General features: G+C 35.1%; 1 long non-coding RNA gene across 1 annotated transcript; it reads left to right on the forward strand.

Annotated features, from left to right (window-relative positions):
• Nucleotides 1-1,340: 1,340 nt before the first annotated feature.
• Nucleotides 1,341-11,948, forward strand: LOC149846033 (uncharacterized). Its single transcript, XR_016430497.1, has 2 exons — nt 1,341-1,466; nt 11,762-11,948. It is a non-coding gene; the product is annotated as an uncharacterized LOC149846033 (long non-coding RNA).
• Nucleotides 11,949-13,034: the final 1,086 nt, after the last annotated feature.

Consider the following 13,034-nt stretch of genomic DNA (forward strand, 5'->3'; position numbering starts at 1 on the left):
ATGAAAATGTGACCAACAATAATGTATTTGTTTGAATATAGTATTTCACATTAAGGGTTATGAATTAAATTTTGACATGATAAGAAACACATATAGTTATGTGAAATGAGTGTATGAAAAGATGATTTCATGGCTAAATTCATGCTATATGTGTAAAGAATCATGGTTGATACATATAATGATGAAAAGATTCACATGACTATGTGAGAAATAACTCATAATATGTGTAAAAAATATCATACTTAAAAACGAAGAAAAATGCACTTATTTATTTAAAAAATAACCAACATATATGAAAACCTTATACTTGAAAATGAATAATGAAAACCCCACATGACTATGTAAAAAATAACCTATAGCATGTGAGAAAAACTACTTAGATATTGATATAACTCAAAGAATTGTACAGGTTTATTTGGTCTATGTTTTGTCATAAAATGTTATATGTGATATATGATGCACTGATTATAATATAATATATATTTTTGCCATATAGCCAAGTGAGAAATGTTAGATCTTGGAAAGGATCCAATGTGATCATATGAGCTCACATGATAATCTAAAGGACCTAGTGTATGTTGGGTTTGTAACTCATGAAAGGATCCAATGTGACTATAGTGGCTCACAAAGGAATTCAAGAGCCACAAAAAGAGTAATAAGCCCTTTACTCATAGGATATCCAAAATGATTGGGATAAATGACATTTAATGTTGGGTTAGGAACGATTATACCAAGGGAGGCTATTTAGCAAAACACCTATACAGAAAAAACAATCCAAAAAATGGAAATCTCTCTTGAGAGACGCCGTCTTCCAATCTCCCCTTCCCCTCTTTATTTTATGGGCCTATTACTCTTTATATGATGCAAAAGTCTATTCTTATTAAAATGAGCTGAATTTATTTATAGGATCAAATTTGCCCCTCAAGGAGTTGCCACGCTTAGGGTTGTGCGGATTTGAACCTATATCGCCTGCCTAGTGGCCTGGCCTCCCATCCTACCACGCCACACGTTTGGGGCACATGTTTCGGAACCTGATTTGCTATTGCGATATGGATCGGGATCTATCGTGATTTTAAACCATATCCGATCCGTTTGCATTTGGCTGCTTAACGAGCTACTTCATACGTCGCCAATATCGTCCCACAAGAAGCCACTCCCGACGACGACAAAGGCATGGCTACCTTACGAGCGTGAGTTGATAGCGTCGGCACTCGCCGGAGACAGCGCGTCCTTGGCCTGACGCTCGCCGTCGTCGCGATCCGGACGTGGCTCATAGCTCCGGTCCAACTCTTCTGCGCTCAGGAGAAGTGTCATCGGACCCCTCCGCCGGAAATCTCGTGGTCGTGAGTGGCTTGGTGCAGGCCCCGTCGTCGGTGGAGGGCAAAATCTGGCAGGCTTTCAAGGGTAACCTTGTCTTCTCTTAGGATTCCGGCAAGAGGAGAGCCGTCTTTCAGAAAACCCACACGGTAATAAGCCCTCCCCTTTCTCCTTTGGTTCTTTTGTTTATGTGGTTTTGTTGTGTTGTTATTTCTTCGGTTCTGTTTCTGAGCATAAGATTAAGGCATTGAGCGGGATGGATTCACTTGCTATCGGTTGTAAATCGATGAGGTTGTGTGTTTGATCTCTCAGTTTCATAGATGTATGGATGTTCCCTTTTCTCCCCTTTTTCCAAGGCATGGTTGGTTGCCCTGAACAAGCAAATCTGTTTTTCTTTTTTTTGACGTATTCTGGCATATGATATCTGAGCCAAACTAGAGAGTTTTATGGTTAATCTTAATCTATAGTATGCCACTGAGAACTGATTAGGTTGAGAGTTGAGACTGTTTAAACACATACATTCCTAATTCATGTTTTGTTGCAGAAATTTAGTGTTCTACTGCCTGTATTAATTTTGTACCACTTCACTGTACCCATGTCTTGAGAATATTGATTGTCAGTTTCTAGTTTATTTTATTGGATAATTTGAAGGTTGTTTTAGCTTCTTTGTTCAAAAAATCTTAAGGGAAATTGTTTTCACTGGAGTTGCTAATTGATGTAAACACAACCAATGATGCTCTTCTAAGAAAGAAACAAATCTTAAAAGAATAATTTTTTTCAATTTATACAAGGCTTAAGACCTGAATTCGAACATGTGAGGGTTATCATTACTCATCGTGAGAAAGATGAACCTTTTCCTCTTCATGAAATTTTAGCCGAAGTATGTACGAAAGAGACTAGGTTGAAGACCATGATCGAGTCCAAAGAATCCAAAGATAATGTGTTGGCGGTCCAAAGACCCGGTGCCAATACTAACACTTACAAGTCTCCTCACTTCACAAGACCCAACTTTGAGAGGCAACATAATGATGAAGGAAGAAAGAAGATCATAGGTCATAATTGTGAAAAATCGGGACACATTAAGCCTTATTGTCCTGAATTTAAAGAAAATGATGAACAAAGAGTGGCAAGTGTAAATGCATCATATGAGGATATGAATGGAATCAATGGAGATTTCATATCCGTTGAAACCATGTCATTGTCACAATTAGTGGAGGCCCTACAACTGCTTCTCAAAGGTTTATCTTTTTCCATAACGAGAGTCACGGTATCCTCTTTTTCTTTTCTAGGTAAAATTGATTGGTTCTTAGACTCCAATGCTTCTTTCCATATGTCTTCCCATGATCATTTACTTTCTTAATGTAGAAATAATTCAAGTTATTATAATGTTTTCACTGACGATGACTCCTCTCTTGATGTTAAAGGGTTTTGTAACTTTAATTTTTTTTATTTTTCTATATTAAAAATTAGATTTGTCTCAAAACTCAATTTAAATCTTTTTCCTGTTTTTCAAGTTGTCTATAATTGTCATAAAATCTCCTTTTCATCGGACCAATGTTTGGTGCAAGATCTCCAGTCCAGGATGCAGATTGGGGAATGCCATAGAGAAGGAGATCTCTACTGCATGAATCAATTGATAATTCTCAAAAATACTTTTTGTTATAATATACATAATTTGGATATTATTTTGTGGCATCAAAGGCTAGGTCATTCTAGCATATTTAAATTGTACAATATACCTTATTTGAGAAAAAATTGTAATAAAAAATTTGATTGCACTGATTATATTCTCAGTAAAATGAAGGTCATTTCCTTTCAAGAGAAATTTTTTTTTGCTACTAAATCACTTGAATTAATACATTCGGATGTATGGGGTTCAACACCAATTGTATCTAAATGTGATTATGCTTATTATGTAATTTTTGTTGTTGATTATTCTCGTTACACTTGGATTTACTTTATTAGGCACAAATATGAAGTATTTGAAAATTTTAAATCCTTTCATAACTTAGTTAAAAATCTATTTGAGTCTAATATAACTATTTTTCACTCTGATTCACTGGAAGAGTTTATGTCAAATGATTTCAAAAAATATTTGAAACTAAATGAAATTGTTTACCAAAGATCTTGTGCTTTTACTCCTCAACAAAACGGATTGGCTGAAAAAAAAAACATAGGCATATCATAAAAACTATTATAACCCTTATCATTTCAAAAAATTTCCCAAAAGAATTTTGGGCCGAAGCCGCCCTTACCATTGTTTATCTCATAAATCGTATTCCCTCTGTGACGCTTCAAAACATTATCCCTCTTGAAAAACTTTATAAAATCTCCCCTGATTTTTCCAGAATAAGAACTTTTGGATGTAAATGCTTTATTCTTACGAATAAAAATGACAAATTATCTTCTCGTGTGATTCCTTGTATTTTCGTTGGATACGGAGAAACCCAAAAAAGATTTAGATGTTATGAACATCACAAGGAGTATTTAATTGAGGTTCTTCATTTACATTATCAATACTTAAAGAATCTTCTTTATCTTTGAAGTAATTCAAACAAAGAGTAATTACTAGTTTTCTTTGGCACATTTTGTTCAAAGAAACTTTCTTTTCCAAAAAAGTCACATTTAGAGAGATATAGATGAAGACAACCATCCTATCCTTTCATACAGTAGAAGGGACAATGATAGTCAACTAAATGCTTATTCTAGCCTTTAATCACAAGAATCTAGTACCCTTGGGAGATCCGTTAGGGGATCTAGACTCTTAGATAGATTTGTATCCTATGAGTCTTTTTTCCTTTAATACAGAGTTTGTCTAGCCAAAATCTTTACTTATTTTGAACCCAATTCTTATAAACAAGTCAAAACCCATCATAAATGGATTGAAGCCATGAACATATAAGTTTATGCTTTAGAAAGATCTAACACATAGCAAATAGTAGAGTTACCTATAGAGAAAAAGTTCATATGTTATAGATGAGTATATAAGGTTAAAACCAAGAGTGACGACTCTCTTGAATGATATAAGGTTAGGTTAGCTGCCAGGGGTTATCCTCAATAATATCAAATAGACTACAATAAAACATTTGCACCAGTAGCTAGGATGGCCTTTGTTAGAACTCTTATAATTGTTGTTGCCATTATAAATTGGTTCATCTATCAAATGGATGTCAAAAATACCTTTTTAAATGAAGAGAAAAAGTATATGTGGATCCTCCACCAGGATATGAAATTTCAACAGGAAAGGTTCTTTATTTACACAAAGCTTTGTATGGTTTGAAACCGACTCCTAAGTCCTGGTATGATAGATTTAACTCTATTATGATTAAACTTGGTTTTAAGTTTGTTAAGCACTTTGATGCAGGTGTTGCTATTCTTCTTTTCTATATTTATGATATTATCATTACTGGAAGAGATAAACATGGAGTTAATTATATCAAAAATGTTTTGAAACAAAGTTTTGAAATGACAGATCTAGGGTTCCTTAAATATCTTTTAGGGATTGGGGGAACATATTCTGCTCGTTGTTATTTTATAACTAAATCCAAGTTTACCACTAAGATTATTAACATGTTTAGCATTACAGATGAAAAGAGGATGGATACTTCTGAAATTATCAACACAAAGATGAAAATCGATGATGGGACACCTTTAAAAGACCCTATTCTTTATTTGCAGATGATTGGGGTCCTTACCTATTTATCGATCACCCAACCTAACATTTCTCATGCAATACATACAACAAGCCAGTTTGAACATTCTCCTACAACTGAGCACATGAGTGCTATGTGCATTATTAGATATTTACAAATTCTATTTCTAAAAGAATTTTTTTGCGTCTCTTCTCCACTTGAATTAATTGCATATATTGATTCTGACTGGGAAGAAGACAAAAAAAGTGCCATATACATTGTTGAAAATCATACCTTTTATGAACGCAGTAAGCACATCGAAATAGATTGTCATTGTGTTAGAGAAGAATTTTTGAAGAAGATGATTTCGCTGCCGTATGTCCTGTCTGAATATCAGCTTGCAGACTTCTTCACTAAAGCCCTTCCTTTGCCTAGATTTCATTTATTGTTAAGCAAACTTCCTGTGATCTGTAAGTTTAAGAGGGAGTGTTAATGTATATAGGGGTATTTTAGTCATTTATAAATATAAGGGTATTGTGGTCATTATACATATTGTATTTTTTTTCTTATTTTTATTCTTCTTTTTATTTTGTCTTTTTTGAATCCTAGAATAGGATTGGGCTTAATGGTCTTTTGACCATAGAGCCGTTGGGGAGACCCCAATGACTCCCTCTTGTTTCCCATGTGTATATAAAGGGATCAAACCCCATATCTTGTATGGATTTTAGCTAAAAGCTTTTGATGAATATAAATCATATTTTCATGTTTGTTGTGTGCCCTTAAGTGGGTGATTTGTGTGGATTTGTGATTGTGTAATCGACCCATTAGTGGTCATTGTGATTGTGTGTATCCGTAAGAGACATCTTTGTATTTCATTACACTTACTGCTTGCTTAGAGAAGATTTTTTGATTGATTTGTGATAATGTGAAGGAGATACTGCCAATGATAAGTCTCTGCATTGATTTCCCTAATCATAGTTACTGGTTTTCCTATTTGGGTTGCAACCCTCATCCCTGACCAATTAAATTTGCAGCATACTGGATTCCTATAAATGCTATCTACTATTTCAGGTTTCTAGGCATTTGGCAACCTGTGTTCAAGTACAAACGGCCCCTCATTATGTTTCTGATGTTATGAGCTTTCTAATATAACTGATGTTTATTGTTTGCCTTCTTTACTTAATTAATGACCGAGTTATCTTGAATATGTATTATTCACCACTGTAGAAGTGTTCTTTTGACTTGTGATTCACTTTTGTTTCTTAATTGTTGAATTGAACTACTAGCCGTAATTAAGGTTGAGTATGATGGCCTAATTTTAAAATTTGATTATTGTGACCAATTGTTGGTTTCAAATCCCAGACAAGTCACTCAAAACTACAGATCTTTATATTGGACATGAGAATGGTTTTGCTTCATTACATGCAAAATTTTCTTTGTGTGCATGGTTGCATGCCAGTTCAGGTTCTTGGATAAATTTTCACCTGCATATCCGTGCATATGTTTTTCCTTTTTCTCTTCTTTCTTCTGTCCTTGAGTTTCTGTGGAAGTGAGTCGCACACAATGCAAATGCCCCCTATGTTTTCTTATTTAAAAATGGCTTTTGTTGGTCTTTAGAGGTGGATTTGTCTTTTATGATTCATGCCGTATTTCTGTTTGTGTGCTTCTGCTTTTGTTTATCATATACATTTAAAACTTTCAACATTTGGTACTGTGGTCTAGAAAAAATCACATCGTAGAACCTTTTTGCTGCTCCATTAACTTCCAGTTACTAACTTTGATTCATTGGAAATCTACTTATTGTAAATTTGTAAAGTAAAGCGATTCTTCTAAGAAATTTAACACTATGATTTCCAAATATTCAAGTATAATTATACCAACTTATTTTATTGATATTCTGAATGGCAAGAGAAGCAAATATCAAATGGCAATAGTCTTACCTAGTCTGGTGATATTAAATGAATTTCGCTGGTAATAAAAAAATTCTCTGGAATTTTAGAAAATTGCAGTCTAGCATTCAGAAAATTGCTCATGAATTAATATTGAAACAGTTGGGGCTAAAATACGCCTTTATACTGTGGTTTTTTATAGCTGACATTATACTTCTCCATAAGCATGTTGAACCACAAGAATGATGTGGGCTTTTAACGCTCTTACTTCCCACTGCCTTCTGATTCTGCTGCAATTGTTAAAGGATATTTGGTTTATTTGGATGTGAAGCATAACTTGCTTCTTACAGTTCACTTTATCTGGAAGGCATCCAAATTTGCGAAGATACCTACTGGCAAGACATCAAGATCATCTTTTGGCTCTGTTCAGCAGTCCCTCAGCAGCCACTGGGACAATATCATCAAATTTTTGGATTCACTAATGAAGCGTTTGTGTGAAAATTATGGGTGTACTCAAACGGTGGTTTTTTGAGTTATCATCTTCTTAATGAAGGTCCTTGCATAGATTAGTGGTAACTTGTAAACTGAGTTTCTTTTTTGGTAATGCCACATACTTGATGTTTGTTTCTATGATTACTGGAAAATCCACTTCTTCTTCTTTTAATTTATAACCCGAAGAAACCGCACCCAGCATGAAGACCTGGTCGGGCTGGCTTAGCCTGCCGTACCTACGGTTGTCATGCCAGCACCGTAAAAGTCCGAGGCTAGGACCCCTGCCCCCGGGGCCTATGCTACGCATTGGCTTGCGCAGAGGAGCGACACCCATGAGAATCGAACCTTGACTGCCCGTCTAGCAGCCAAGGCCCCACCCCACTACACCAACCCCCCTTGGAGCTGGAAACTCCACTTACATGTGTAAAAACCATTTTGAAATCATGTATGTCAGCTTTTTTGAAACATGTGAGGAAAACGTTTCTGTGACATGGGAAACCTATCCACTTTTCAAGGGAAACATGTTTCCCATTCATCTCCCACATGTTTCCTTTAGATAAAAGATATTTTTCTCTGCAGCAAAAAGTTGGGACACGTTATTAGAAATTTTAATTTCTTGTTTTTGGTAAAAATATTATACCCTTTTTTACATTGTTTAAAATTTAAAAAGAATCGAATATGGTAGGTGTTATATTTGAATGTAACCACCATATCTTACTTTATTTATTGAATTTGTCCCTTCTAAACCATAAAGCTTATGTGCATTTAAACACTTAGGGTACTTTTGTTATGGTGACAGCTGTGATTTCATGGTCACAGGTTTACACATGTGATCAACTTTCACCGGTTAAAAGGTGTATAAAATAACAATTGTGATTCCTCAACTTATGATCTAACTTTCACATGTTTGTGTTGCTCTGTGAAAGTTACGTGGTTGTGATTTATAATCACAAGAGGTCGAGAAAATCCCACTTTCATAGGTTCAAACGTGCCCTTAATTTTATGGTGTTATTGTTTTATTAAGGTAGTCCTATTGTGCACTCGTTTACATGAAGTATATGAAAAAAAATATTTTTTAGTTCTTGTCTGTTAATGTAATGTTGGTAAACGAATAAAGTTTGTGTAAATTTATAATTTTCTTCTTACATATAGTACTATATTTGTACTTTATATGTGTGTGCCTGTGTGCATGTGTACGCCCATGTGCATGTGTGCATTTTTAAGAAATCTATGGATGTTACATTGCATATTTTTTTGTTTTAATTATCATTATAATTAGACCATCCCCCAAAGTGACCATAGATTCTAGGTAATCCAAGTTTTTAAGAAAATTGTTTATGAAGCTAAAATGGTATAGAAAAAATTTAATGACGATTCAAATAGTGTAGTAATGAAATCAAATGTGCACAAGTACAATGCCACTAAAGGGCTATAAAGAGTGCACAAACATAAAAGCCTTTAATGGGCTACATACAATAAGCTACAATGGCTAATACAATCCACTCAGAAGAGTAAGAGAGAGAGAGAACACAAAATAGAAAAAATAAATTATATTAAAAATGCTTGAGATAAGCATTGTTTTAGAGGAGGGGAGTTCCCCTTTATATACGAGGAGGCTCAATAGAGCCGTTGGGATGCTCCCAGCGGCTAGAAATAGAGTTGGGAGCTCCCAACGCTCTATTTGGCCTTTGACCAAATAGCCCCTATGAAAAGGGAAAAAAGAAAAAGAATGTAAAAATAAAGGAAAAGACAATTGTGCTCCTAATGGGTACAACCTATTACAGTGACTGAAGTGACAAATATACCCCTAAAGAGTATAACATATTGCAATAATGTACAAACAATACAAAATGTATATATTCATATAAATATGTATATATATGTACATGCATAAATCTATATAATATATATATATATATTTAACACCTCTCTCAAACTGACGTGAAATCATCAAAAGTTTGTCTAGAAAGGAAGGAAAAAACGAGGAGGCGACAATACTTTGGTGAAGAAATCCGCAAGTTGATATTATGATGTAACATATAGAAGTTCAATAATGCCCTTCAGAATTTCGTCACGGATGTAATGGCAAACCATCTCACATCTTCGAATAAGTAGAGATGATGACTCTCATGTCTTTAAGCAGACTCTTTAACCAAACAATCTCAATGGTTGTGATAGTCATCGCCCTATATTTAGCTTTAGTGGAAGACAATGACACCTTCTGTTGTTACTTATATCTTCATGATATCAACGAATCACCAAAAAAATACAATAACCTTTAATAGAAATACAACCATTGGGGTTACCACCCCAATCAGTGTCAGTATAAACAATTAAACTAGAAGATACAGAGGAAGATAAGAAAAGTCCTTTTGTCACTGTCCCGTTCAGATATTTGACAAATTTACTTAATATGCACCTTGTACTGGGATGATAAATATAGGACCCAGAGCATGTCAGATGAGGTATCTATTTGTATGAGTCTATGTGTATTGTATTTCCTTATCATTGTCTTTGCATGCCTATTGAGATGATTGCTTTTCCTATCCATTTGGTTTTGACTGGTCGTCACTCAAATGAGAGATATTGTGAGCAGGGACTCCTCAAATTTCATGACAAATTCTTTTGTATTGGATGATGATTTAAGGTTAGGTGCTTTGAAATTCTATATGGACCAAACAAAATAGCCATTTTCTATTCTTTCCATCTTTAACTCTTGAAGTCCTTCATAGTGTGATTTTGTTTTTATATAAATGTACTATGTGAAATCCTGTGGTAAGGTCTTGTTATCTTTGAAAATGTTGTTTGCTAGAAATTAGACCTAGAGACAAATCTAATGCAACAGCTACACATCGATTGATGCTATAATCAGAATTCTAGCACAGGTGTTTGGCATGGTGAAATTTGGGCACCATATCTATATTGGATGCTTAATATGTTTTGATAAGCTATGCGGATTAAATTTGGAGAGTTGGATGTGTACCTTGTGCTATTATAGTATTAAGGCATGAAGTAATATACATGCCTGCTTCACTAAGGCCTTATCTAAGCAAGAAGATGAACTCTAGAAGATAGAAGTTGAGAGGAAGCACAAAATGAAACTTCAATTTATACATAACTCTTAATACTCTCCCTCGAACTTGAGCTTATACATGGGGAATCATCCCAAGTTTGAAGAAGCAAGTGTTAAAATGCAAAGGGGTAAGACTCATGATGAGCACATATGCAATATGATCTTTAGAGCTCACATGTTCAAGAACAATAACTCCATTTTCATGGGCCGTCCTTGTATAGTGACAATAAATCTCAATACGCTTAGACCTTTCATGAAACTCAGGATTCCTTGCTATATAAATAGCACTTGTGTTGTCACAATATAAAGAATCTGATCTGGAAACTCTCAACTCTCTCAATAACCACCTTATCCAAACAATCTTCGTTGTGACTTGAGTTATTGCTCTATACTTTGCTTCTGTTGTGAACAAGGCAACTCTTTGTTACTTTTTACCCTTCCAAGGGATTAGGGAGTTTCATAAAAAAAAATACAAAATCCAGTGGTAGAAAAGTGGTCTTTAGTAGAGCATCCAAAATCAGCTTCACAAAATACTCTCAACTCTTAAGAAGATGATGATGAAATTAACATTCCATACTGGATTGTATCTCTACATATATAATTATTCAAAGTACAACTGCCAAAAAAATTGTAGTGGGAAAACTCATGAACTGACTAACATGCACCTGCATGAGTAATATCCAGGCTAGATATAGACAGATATATCAAACTCCGAACTAACTGTCTATAAATCATTGGATCCTCAAACTTCACCCCATCTGATGAGAAGTTGCAATGTCTGTAGATATTCCAGCATGTCAAACATAGAAATCTTTATGCATGGTGGGCTCATGCACACACACACACACACACATGCATAGATTTGAATGCTTTTCTGCCTATGGGAGAAAACCTACAAGGCTTCCTTGTGTTTCACTTTTGAACCCCATGCTTCTTCTTGTTCCTTTTATAACAAATGATTATGATATGAAAACGTATGTTGCCACTAACTGATTCATCTTGTGTAAAGTATGATATATGATGCTCACTATTTCAGTTCCTGTTTCATTCTTCAGTTTACTGCATAACTTTTTCATGGTTGGGCTTGTCTCTTAACTAGAAAGGTTGCTTTGCAACTTGTCCCCTTCGAGGCTTCGGTAGATTTTTATTTGACTATTTTGCACATCATTATATGCACTTGCTTTTTCATAGTTCATAGCACAAAGCCTAGTCTCTGAAATTGTTAGTGTCTGCCTTACTGTTTGCATTGCAAAGTAAAGAGATCCAAATTTAGCAGGTGGACATGGCTGTATGTGGGTTCAAACTTGCATTAGTTGGTTTTAAGTAGTTATAGTCGAATGACTTATTGCTGATTTCAGGAACTGGAGAAGATTGAAAGAGTGGCGATTCTGAAGATATCCCCATCAAGAAGAAAGAGATACCCCTGCTGGAATCAGTACTGATGACTACTCTGGAGATGGCCATACTGAAGGTTTTGTTCCTGTAAATACTAAATATTACTCTTATAGCTGTGATTAACTTCACAAGAAATAGAGCTTTTTTGGTCTAAATGTGTATTCTATATTGCATGTTAAAAATCATGAGCCAGCAAAATCAATTTCTCCAATAGCCAAGCCGGTGGTTAGCCCCCTGTTGGATTTGAATTCAAGGCTCTTTGGCTAAGATGGTACAATGTTCAGCTGTCTCAGTCATTAGTTCCACTATATTAAAACCATGGAAGTCTCATTTGGATCCAAGGGCGTTGGAGACCTTTGAAGATGCATGAATTTGATTTTGAGCTTTTCCTGAAGCCTTAGTTTTCAGGATTTTGGAAACGATCGGGCATTAGAGAGTTTAAGCATTGTGGGGAATTGGACATTTAAGCTTCTATGATCGGAGATTACAGTCTCTCACATGGAAAAGCGATTTCTCAAATCAGTTTTTTGGGCGAGCAGACAGCATAGTTAAAATCCCAAAACGCCCAAGTGCCTACTCAGCACCTTTCTCCCAAACAACCACTTCCTCAAGAGCTCAAAGCAACTCTTCAACACCCTCGGCAAAATTGCTATCCAAATCCCCTCATCCTCCCAAACACCCCACTAATAAAACCTCTCTTCTTTTATTGTTTTGTGGAGAGAACAAGTAGCCACTGCAACAATTTATCATACGTGATTTTACTTTTTGTATTTGATGGATTACGTATAAAAATGAGAGAGAGAGATTGTTAGTTCAGGCTGTTGGTTAATGTTTAAGGCTACGGGAAAAGGCATCCAATGCCCACGATTAACTTGGTTTTCAAGGTAGAAGAAAGTGGGTAAGAGCACCCAATGCTCACGTTTGAAGCTTGAAAAGCACTTCAAGCCCACGTAGTGTAGAGTCCTAGTTTGTAGGAATTTGCTTTTTGGTAGTTTAGAAATCCAAAAAAGTAGTGCACGTGAGATGTGTTCTTATTTTTTAGCTTAGGCTTCCTACTTTCATGTAAAGGTTTTGCTTATAAATAGGTGCTCTTTTTTGAGTTAGTTTGCAGAGGTACAACAATTTCATGAATAGTAATTTTGTTGAAATATTTCTTTTCAGTTGCTGTGTTATTTGATATTCCTTGTGCTATCTTTTTTCTATGTAGTTTTGCTTTTATTTCATATTTTCTTCAAT

This window comes from Nuphar pumila, chromosome 2 (assembly GCF_984573655.1).
Source record: "Nuphar pumila chromosome 2, dmNupPumi1.hap1.1, whole genome shotgun sequence".
NCBI lineage: Eukaryota > Viridiplantae > Streptophyta > Magnoliopsida > Nymphaeales > Nymphaeaceae > Nuphar > Nuphar pumila.